General features: G+C 40.6%; 1 protein-coding gene across 1 annotated transcript in view; it reads right to left on the bottom strand.

Moving 5' to 3' along the window:
* DMXL2 (Dmx-like 2) overlaps positions 1–9330 on the bottom strand; it is a gene marked incomplete at its 5' end in the record, with an annotated part of 169766 nt that overhangs the window by 160005 nt on the left and 431 nt on the right. The gene's annotated exons all lie outside the window — the stretch shown is intronic.

The raw sequence follows: 9330 nt of genomic DNA, 5'->3' as shown, positions 1-9330 counted from the left end.
TCAGTCGTGTCCGACTCTTTGTGACCCCATGGACTGCAGCCTACCAGGCTCCTCCATCCATGGAATTTTCCAGGCAAGAGTACTGGAGTGGGGTGCCATTGCCTTCTCCGTCAATTCTTCTTAATATATTAATATGCATCCTTAGATTAAACCAGGAGCTTCCCAGGTGGCTCAGGGGTAAAAAATCTGCCTGCCAATGCAGGAGATGCAAGAGATGCGTGTTTGATCCCTGGGTTGGGAAGATCCCCTACAGCAAGGAATGGCAACCCACTCCACTATTCTTGCCTAGGAAATCCCACAGACAGAGGACCCTGGCAGGCTACAGTACACAGTATCACAAAGTCAGACACAACTGAGCACACATGCACGCACACAGATTAAACCAGACCAATGAAGCTTTATACCTGGACTGTATTCTCTGAGCTTTCCCTGCCCCCATTCTATAACTCATTTATATAAATATGGCCTAACTGCCATTGACCTATATCAAAAGTATTATAAAATAATCTTATAAAAGTGGTCATGTTTACTTAAGAATGTTTCATATTATACTAAGGTGTCCTTTTTCATCTATTAACTTATTGGGTACTTTTTTATACCCAACAGTTTTTGTTCTAGGTGCTTAAAGAAATAGTAATAAAGGGCATTGAAGGCACTAGGGTCTTTTCTCTGGGGGAAAAAAAAAAGTCATTTGAAAATTTTGAACAAGAAACTAACAAGATCTGATTTATACAGTAATAGGATCATTCCAACTATTGTGTTGAAAATAAACTGAAGAAGGATAAAACTAAAAGCAGACCAGGTAGGGAGACCCATTAAGAACCTATTGCCATAATTGTGGAAAAAGATGATGGTGTCCTGGACCAGGGTGGGAGCAGCACAGGTGACAAGTGGGCAGATTCTGGATGCATTTTGAAGAATAGCCAACAGAAATTGGCAACATTAGGTCTGGAGTGGAAATGAAAGAAAAGATTCCAAGGGAACTGAGGGAGGAAAAAAGATAAGGTAGTCATTTACTGATTTAGAGAAGGCTGAAGGAGGAGAATATTATCAGATAGCTATTACACTCGAGAGGGAGATATTAAAGAAACAGCTAGTTACAGCAATCTGGAATCAGGCTGAGAAGTACTTAAGGGAAGTAAAAGAAAACCAGGAGAGGAAAATGAAGAAACTATTTCAAAGAAGAATAAAAAGCAATTTTATAGGACAGCAAAAAGAAAAACTGTTAAAGCAATACCCTTGAGTAGCTAAGAGGAGATGGGACCTAGGATATTAACCAGGGTTTCTCATAATGGCAGCAGCATTGACAATTTAGGCTAATTCTTCATGGTGGGAGGGGGGGCTGTCATGCATATCAAAGGATATTGATCAGGATCTCTGGCATCCTCCCACTAGATGATAGTCCTTCCCCCACAACCTTATCAACAACCCATCTCCAGATACTGCCAAATGCCTTACGTGGGGTAAAATGACTTCCAATTTAAGATCATCGGTACCAAGAGAGGAACTGGCTTTTGCTGGAAACACTGACAATTTATCCATATAAAAGATGCTATGGTTGCTGCTAAGCTAAGCTGCTTCAGTTGTGTCCGACTCCATGCAACCCCACAGACAGAAGCCCACCAGGCTCCCCTTCCTTGGGATTCTCCAGGCAAGAATACTGAAGTAGGTTGCCATTTCCTTCTCCAATGCATGAAAGTGAAAAGTGAAAGTGAAGCCACTCAGTTGTGTCCGACTCTTAGCGACCCCATGGACTGCAGCCTACCAGGCTCCTCCATCCACGGGATTTTCCAGGCAAGAGTACTGGAGTGGGGTGCCACTGCCTTCTCCGTTGCTATGGTTAGAGTACATGATAATAATTTGAATATCTCCTTCTGATTAGATCCTCTTAAGTAGAGACATAGTCAAGGCCAGAGAAAACTTGAGGAGGCTGCTGGCATATCACAAAACCAAAGTCATTACTCCTAGAAAAATATCAGCCTTATAAATATCAGCCTTATTATTGAACTGTAGCTACCATGTAAGCTATCTGTGTCTCTGAATTCAGACTGAGCCAAAACTTTTTTTTTTTTTTTGGCCAGGGCGGTCTCTCTATGCCCCCTTGCATAATCCCCAAATAGTCTCCCGTTTCCTAGGTTTCTTCTAAAACCACAGAAGAAAACATGACTTAGTATAAATTAAATTATTATTCCTGAAAGAGTCCAATTTTTAAAGGAATGCCCCTAAAGGAACATATATCCAATGATAATCTAAGAGGATGTCATTTATGCTTTTCAAATCACCACACCAAATTATCATGTACTATGTTTAAAGGAGCCTGGTTCTATCCAGTGACCCCTTTATACTGAGTGACTTCTCCATCAAAAAGATATACGCTAACCATATTTTTTGTGTGTTTAGGATGGAGGGAAAGGGGAGCATTAAAGGAGCCCTTAGCCATCATAACATGAGACAGATTGAGAATAAAAGCACAGTCGATTGGTTTCCTGTGTTATGTATCAAGTGCCTGGGTTACGTGGGCTGTAGTCACACCACCTGTGTAGCCTGCACCTGCTTCCTCAATAACAGGTCCTAATATATCATGAATTAGCATTCCAGAGCAAAAACACAATGAAAAAGGATTCTACAAACTCAAAAAGATTGAAAACCCTGAAACTTCTCATAATATTAAAATATTTGGTTTCCAAACTTGTTTAAAAGATAAGCCACAAGTTAGAAGACCCTTACTGAATCTAAATTACAGATATTCTCTATTAGTATCCCCTTTTAAACTGCTTTGCATTCTATCATAGAAGGAAATTAAATTGGTCAGGCATGACTTGTTTTTCCACTGCACCTTTGAGGTTGTAACCCAACATCCTATACTCTTTTTGATGATTAAATATTGAAACTAATTTGTTCTAAGTGTCTTAAGATCCAAGTTTAAAAAGATGTTAAAATCTTTTTATTGAAGTATTTACATATTTACAATGCTATGTTAGTTTCAAATGTACAGCACATGACTCAGGTATACACGTGTATGCATTCCTTTTCAGATTCTTTTCCCTTGTAGGTTATTCTAAGATGTTGAGTATAGTTCCCTGTGTTATACAGTAGGCCCTTGTAGTTCACCTATTTTATATATAGTAGTGTGTATATGTTAACCCAAACTCATTTTTCTCCCCCACCCCACATCCCCTTTGATAACCAAGTTTGTTTTTTATATGAATCTATTTCTGTTTTGTAAATAAGTTCATTTATATCATCTTTTAAGATAATTTCTAAAGTCATCTTTTAAATACCCAAAAAGCTAAGAACAGAAAGTAAAGGAGTAAATCTATCTAACGGGATAGAGACCCTGAACACCATCACCCTGGCCCCATCTCCCACCCACTCCATACTGCACTCTGACAGTACCAAGGACCAGATACTGAGAATACAATCATAAACAAGAGCCTCCTTCTCAACTGTAAGCCCAAAGAAGACCCACTACTTCACAAAGGCTCTGTACGGCTTAATCTCTGAGCCAGAATGGAGGTCCAGGTTCCCTGACTGTGAAGTGTGACCAACAGTCTAGTACATACATACAAGTGGACGGGCAGTGTACACAGACTCCAGACCCACAACCTCACCACAGTTACTTTATGTTTCTGGTTCCATTTTCTCCTAGAGAGGTCCACATAATGCCATCCAAGGTCTGAATACTTAAAGAGAACCTAATTTAAGAACCTCACTCTACAGATGATAAACCTAAAAAAGGTTCAGTGATTTAACCAAGGGTCCTATGAGTAGCTGGTCTCTGACCTCCCATTTCTAGGGAGGCACTAGTTGGGGCTGTACCAGAGTTTCAGGGTAGCAGCCAAGAGTCTTCTCTAAAAGGGAGGCTAATTAACAATCTACACAGGGACATAAGTAAAAAACTTACAGAACCTCCTATTAACCTAAAGGCTAACAATGAATACAAGGCTACAAACTCTAAAATGTATCAATTTAAATACACAAGAAGCTACTCTCCCAGAATAAATGGGCCAATTTCTCCTGGAAAACAAGTCCACTCTAAATTCTTGACTTCTGTCTTTCCTTTATTCTCAGCATAGGTAAAGTCCTTAATACCTGTTGATAACCAGTCAGGATAGCAGCAGTTTTTCTGTCCAACTCCCCAGTTTCCCCGGCCAAAAGTGATCTCTTTTTCCTCTGAATTCCTCCAAGAATTTAAATACCTCACAATACCACACAGCTGGCCTGCTGTGGTGAAGTATATGTCTTAATTCCCCTAGTAGATTACCAGGTTCTTGCACTTTTTAATAAACTCCCTGAAATCAGGACTATGTTCTGTTCTGTTTTTTAAAATCTCCACAGAGCCACACACATCCATGTGCTCAACAAATATCTGTTAAATGCATAAACAAGCTGATTATTTTCAAAATTTGGTGCTGCTGTAATTCTAGGACTAGAATACTATTATGCTACAGTAGAATTAAAATATATCTAAATGTCAAAAAAATCATAATATTATCTTCTAACTTTTAAATAAAGGGTTTTTTTCATTCATTTCATTACTAGAAAAAATAATAATAAAAGTCAGGAATGTCAGAAAATACATTTTCCCAAAAAGCTATAGGTAAAGGACTTCCCTGGTGGTCCAGTGGTTAAGAATCTGCCTGCCAATGCACAGGACATGGGTTCAATCCCTGACCCAGGAAGATCGCACTTGCTGTGGGGCAATTAAGCCAAGTACCACATCTACTGAGCCCAGGCACCTGGAACCCATGAGCCTCAACCACTGAAGCCCTCACACTCTAGAAAAGAAGCCCATGCTCACCACAACTAGAGAAAGCATGCAGGCAGCAACAAAGACCCAGAGCAGCAAAGAAAGTTAAAAAGCCCCAGGTAATGTTTACGAATCCTATTTCTCAAAATTCTAACTGAATTTGCTATCTAATAAAGAAGTCTTATTTTGCTTTTTTAAGTCCTGTGTTTGTTTTTAACCACTTTTGTGAAAGAACAGTCACCCAGTAATGCATCCTTTGGGCTTCCCAGGTGGTTCCGGGGTAAAGAATCCGCCTGCCAAGGCAGGAGACACGGGTTCAATCCCTGGGTTGGGAAAGATCTCCTTGAGGAGGAAATGGCCACCCACTCCAGAATTCTTGCCTGGGAAATCCCAGGGGCAAAGGAGCCCGGCAGGCTACAATCCATGGTGTTGCAAAAGAGTCAGACACAACTGAGCAACTAAACAAGTACGTCCTTTATATCGTACCACTCCTTGACTTTGCTGCTCCGGGTCTTTGTTGCTGCCCGCACGCTTTCTCCAGTTGTTGTGAGCACGGGCTGGGCAGCTGTGGCCTGTGGGTTCTAGGTGCATGGGCTCAGTAGTTGCGGCACACGGACTTAGTTACACGTAGCATGTGGGATCTGTCTGGGCCAAGGACTGAACCCATGTCCCGTGCCCTGCATTTGTTGTTCTTGCCATCCAGAAACACCTAATACCACTCTCTGTCTTTCTAAGTATCAATCTTCCAAGAAATCTTTTCTTATCTTCCCAACTACATGTGATCGCTTTCATCTGCCTTATATCGTAATTATGTACATCATTTTTATCTCTGCCAGTATAAGTTCCCTGAGGCTAGAAATGGCTAATTTTTGTTAATATCCTTCAGTGTGTTGAATTCATATTAGAATGGAGTAAATAACATCAACACCCCTTATATGTCTGAAAATATAGACTATACCCCTTAAGTGAAAAAATATTTTAATATTAATAATCATCATGTACCATCATTGTTTTAATTAATATTCTAATGCTTCAGTTCAGTTCACTCAGTCGTGTTTGACTCTGCAACGCCATGGACTGCAGCACGCCAGGCCTCCCTGTCTATCACCAACTCCCAGAGTTTACTCAAACTCATGTCCATTGAGTCGGTGATGCTATCCAACCATCTCATTCTCTGTCGTCCCCTTCTCCTCCCGCCTTCAACCTTTCCCAACATCAGGGTCAAATGAGTCAGCTTTTTGCATCAGGTGGCCAAAGTTTTGAAGTTTCAGCTTCAACATCAGTCCTTCCAATGAATATTCAGGACTGATTTCCTTTAAGATTGACTGGTTGGATCTCTGTGCAGTCCAAGAGTCTTCTCTAACACCACACTTCAAAAGCATCAGTTCTGCACTCAGCTTTCTTTATAGTCTAACTCTCACATCCATACATGACTACTGGAAAAACCATAGCCTTGACTAGACTTACAGAAAAGTAAAATTAATAAACTAAAGACTATTTTCAGAGAGTAATAAACAACATAAATAAGGAGAAATTTACACTATCTGCTGCATTAATCCTTAAACATCCACCTACCTACCTCTAAGAAGGTAGCTGGAAATGTCTTGATGGCATAATAAAAGTACAACAAAGCTCATACATGGTAGAAGATCAACCCTGAACTACCTGGGACCTGACTTATTGCAAGATAACAATATTTCCAGAACTCAGAACTTATATTGAAGAGAAAAGAACTATTTAAAGGTGGCATTTATGTAAGTGTATTTATAAAATTACAATGGAGTGTTTAAAAAACTGTCAAAACACAAGTGAAAAGCATCACAGCCCACATGCCAGCACTAAAAGTACACTCATCACTGGAACTGTCCACTACAAACTGCACCACCATGTCAACAGAGCAGAGATCATGCCCTGACAACACCGCCACCACACACGGTGCAATATAAATAGATGACTGTATTCCAATTACAATGTCATGAACACATTAAAGTTCTTTTACAACTCTTTTTCAAAAACTTTGTGTGTAGACTCTGATATAATTGATCTGCCCAATTTTGAAAAGGTCCTCAGACTACTACTGGCTAGCTCCAAGACGGTTTTTCCTTCTACACTGGCCATGTCTAGGCCTTCCACACAAACACACCCTTCAGAGCAAGGACTCTGACAGGAAAGAGACATACTACAGAAAAAAAGCCCACCAGATGAGAAGTCACAAGACTTCCATTACAGCCCTGGCTGGTCCCATTTTTAGTCACCTGACTCAGAACTAGAGCTGCTTCATCTGATTCCTGTACAAATGAAATGGCAAGCTAACATAAAGGAGGTTTTTTTATTTCATTTTTTAATTTTTTTAATTTCATTTTTCCCTGTACTATCACTGGCATTGAAATAACTGGTAGCTGATTCCTGAGTACTTGAAAACAGCTTGTTCTCATTTTTTTCAAGCAACTCTGTTCTTCACAGAGCCCAAAAGGTCATTTCTAGTTCAAGGCAAAATTATAGCTGGATCAGTGCATTCAAAACCAAGATATTAAAATGAGATGGTATACAACAAGAGTGTAAATTCCAAAAGACCCAGTGTCACAGGCAGCCATCCTAAACCAGGTAAACTGTGAGTCATTATTTGGGAAAACAAAAAGGATTCTCTTATCTACATAAAAATGTAGGCTGGAGTAAGAAGATTAGCATGTCTGTAGCAGAGAGGCCAAGATAAAGAGTACACACTCAAATATAAAGTCAAAGACAGCAGAAGAATATCTGACAAGTTTAAATTTCACAATACAGCTATCAGGAACAACTAAGTATTACTGAGCCAAGAATAAAAGGATAAAACGGTATCTGAAGATTATTATACACCAGTTGTGTGGAGGATGAACTGAAGTGATCAGAGATGTCAGAAAATCCAGTTTTGAAATCCTTAATATTAAGTAATACAAATAAGGTTCTACAATAAGCTAAGGACATGAAAGGGGGTAAATCTGATAGTCACTGAAGACAGTCAGCTAGACGTGGTAACAGACTAATGAGGGAGGAGGAAAAAGATTTGAAAATGATTTCCAAGGACCTGGTCATGGGCGGCCTACAGCATAACCACACCTGCGCAGCATTAACTGGCTTTTCCTGACTGCACCTGAACCTGTTTAGCCCTATATACCAGCCTCACAATAAGACACCGCTCTATTCTAGATATAAACTAAAAACTACCACCACCATAATGGTACAGAGATACCCCATAAGCCAAGATTCCAGACTGGTTTCTTGATGGAGAAAGCCTGCTCTTCTAACCCTGGTGAACTTCCTCTCCAGCTACAAAACTAGGGGAGAAGGAAATATCTTCTACATCCCCCAAACTGTCTACACACCTAAAGCCCAAGTTCAACACCATATGGATCTTTTACGTCACCAGTACACAAAACACAGATGACAACATTGACACGGATAGGTATAACAATACAGTCAGGCAAATTATATTTTCTAATGGTTCATTCTAAACTGGTACAAAGCCAAGTTGATTACATTTACAATTAAAGTGCCCAAAAAGCAATATTATGGGATTATCTCTAATGCATCACAATGATAGATAATTTCTGCTCCAGAATGCACTGTGCTACATGATTCTGCAGTTTTGCAGGAGCTTTTCTTATTTCTGCAGCTTTAAAAACATGCTTCTGGAAAACAGACAAAGTGTTTCCCTTTTCTTAAAAGCACATCATTATACTATTTACAATTTTACCAAGCAGAATGGTTATTAATAACAATGTGTATTTAGTCGAGGTCTCATCGTCTACATTTTGTTCTGAAGAGGACGAATTTAATACAAAAAACTCATCAATCCATCGGAGTCTCTCTACGGGTAAAAGAAGCTCCAAGGCTTGGTTTGAATTGGCTATACTAACAACATCCCATTCTCAAAGGGACTAATTCAGCCATGCTCCTTGAGAAACATATCTGTTTCACCCAGATTTTTAAGAGGTTCTATCTAACACATTACTGTTTACATACACTTTAACCTCACAAACAAAAACACTGTCATAAAATTTGAACATTGCCTTATCTCATAAACAAACCAGCCTACCTGGCAAACGGATTAAAATATTATCTAGGGAGGTTACCAAACCGTGATCTCGTGATAAATAACAGCTCCCCAGGCCTCTGTCACTCTAATTATTCCATTCTAAATTTCTCGGGGGCAGAGAATTAATTGTTCCATTTTCGTGTGGGAATTAAGATTCTGCATATCAGGAGGCAGAGGGTCGGGCTTAAAGCCACCGGCTCCAGCGGCTCCTCGCTGCCCTAACACCGCGGGCAGGGGGAGCCAGGTGCAGCATCGCCTCCACGCGCCGAGACAGACCGAGTCTCTGCGCCTCCAAGAGCAGGTGCGAAACGGACGCTCTGGGCTTTCAGTGGTTTCACCTTCCTCCACCGCAGACCGGGGGGCCATCCTAGGCGAGGAACCTTCTAGTCCAGTCACCCCCAGGGGCCCGCTTGCTGAGGACGGACAGTACGGTGGATTCCTAAACCTTCCCCCAGACGGGTAATTTCCTTCAGCAGTCGCAGGACTCACAGTCCCACGGCCCCCC

The sequence above is a fragment of the Bison bison genome, unplaced genomic scaffold (assembly GCF_000754665.1).
Source record: "Bison bison bison isolate TAMUID 2011002044 unplaced genomic scaffold, Bison_UMD1.0 scf7180017864118, whole genome shotgun sequence".
Classification (NCBI taxonomy): Eukaryota; Metazoa; Chordata; class Mammalia; order Artiodactyla; family Bovidae; genus Bison; species Bison bison.
The sequence above is the reverse complement of the archived record's forward strand: the minus strand, read 5'-3'. Positions and strand labels throughout refer to the sequence as shown.